Source organism: Triticum dicoccoides, chromosome 6B (genome assembly GCF_002162155.2).
Source record: "Triticum dicoccoides isolate Atlit2015 ecotype Zavitan chromosome 6B, WEW_v2.0, whole genome shotgun sequence".
Lineage (NCBI taxonomy): Eukaryota > Viridiplantae > Streptophyta > Magnoliopsida > Poales > Poaceae > Triticum > Triticum dicoccoides.
In genome coordinates this window covers 29157272-29158060 of record NC_041391.1, presented here as the reverse complement: position 1 = coordinate 29158060, position 789 = coordinate 29157272, and positions in this window count along the sequence as shown.

The following is a 789-nucleotide window of genomic DNA, read 5'->3' as shown; positions in this document are numbered from 1 at the left end:
TCTCTCTCTCATTCCCAAGATTTCATGAGATATCCTTTAGTGTTTGAAGAGGGATTCCACACAAGAACAGATCTACCTAAACTCTCTCTTTGACCTACGCTTTCGAATTCGAATAAACCGTCAAAACAATCTAAAATTAAGTTCCAGTCCTGTAAATGGGTCCTTGTGAGCCTAATTTTTTTCTTGAAGTCCACGGCCATAGAGGGACCATTGAGCAACTCGAAAGCTCATATTTGCAAGGAAACTTTGAATCATGAAAACATGATCCTTTACACGAATTCTTGTTCTCCCTCTGTTTTTTAACTCTTCGTATTAACTCAGTGTTAATTCAAACTTTGCAAACATTGACCAAATTTATGGAAAAACATATTAACACCTACAATGCCAAATAAATACCATTAGAGTCAGCACTGAATATATTTTCAAATAATATATGCTTTAAACATCTACAATGCCAAATAAATACCATTGGATTCTTCATTATATATATATTTTCACGTCATATATACTTTTAGTTGCAAATGTACGTATTGTTTTCTATAAAGTTGGTAAAACTTTGTCGCAACTAATATGCCGAGTAAAAGAAAACCTAGAAAGTATATTTGTACATCTAGAAGTAATACACCATATATTTGATAATGTGTTGGGGAATAAATGCATCCCTGTCCCACTGGAAAAGCCAAACCACCCTTTCAAGTCTCAACAAGCCCTAATGCCAGTCTACTCTCCTATTTATCTATGGTCATAGTGTGTGCAATTATGAAAACCCACCTTACATAGACAGCGATT